The 660-nt window shown below is 36.8% G+C and overlaps 1 pseudogene; it reads right to left on the bottom strand.

The window, feature by feature from the left end:
- Positions 1-86: 86 nt before the first annotated feature.
- Positions 87-205, bottom strand: LOC112485434 (annotated as a pseudogene).
- Between the last annotated feature and the right edge of the window lie 455 nt (positions 206-660).

Below are 660 nucleotides of genomic sequence, written 5' to 3'. Positions count from 1 at the left end.
GAGCACTTAATTCTTTTCCATTTAAAGTACTTATTCATAGGAATATAATTGTTACCATTCTTTGTTTTTTTGTTTTGTTTTTTTTACGCCTACAGCACCTGGTAATCCTAGGTGGTCTCCCATCCAAGTACTAACCAAGCCCAACCCCACTTAGCTTCCGAGATCAGACAAGGTCGGGCACGTTCAGGATGGCATGGCCGTAGACTGTTATCATTCTTTATTCCTGTTTTCGATAACTGTTTTTTCTTCTTAAAGAAGTCCCTCCAACATTTCCTGTAATACTGGCTTGGTGGTGATAAATTCCTTTAGCTTATTTTTGTCTTGGAAACTCTTTATCTGTCCTTCAACTCTAAATAATAGCTTTGCTGGATAAATTATTCTTGGTTATATATCTTGGGTCTTCATCCTGTTGAATATTTTTTGTCAAGCCCTTCTATCCTGCATAGTTTCTTTTGAGAAATCAGCTGCCAGTCTCATGGGTTTTTCCTTATATGTAATTATTTGTTTTTCTCTTGCTGCTTTTAAGATTCTTTCTTTGTATTTAACCTTTGACATTTTAATTATGATGTGTGTTGGTGTAGGCCTCTTTGGATCCCTGAGTTTTGGAATTCTCGGAGCTTCCTGAGGTTTTATGTCCATTTCCTTCATCAGGTTAGGGAA

The sequence above is a fragment of the Pteropus alecto genome, unplaced genomic scaffold (genome assembly GCF_000325575.1).
Source record: "Pteropus alecto unplaced genomic scaffold, ASM32557v1 scaffold4748, whole genome shotgun sequence".
Taxonomy (NCBI): Eukaryota; Metazoa; Chordata; class Mammalia; order Chiroptera; family Pteropodidae; genus Pteropus; species Pteropus alecto.
Note: the sequence above shows the minus strand (reverse complement) of the source record. Positions and strands in the feature narration are given on the sequence as shown.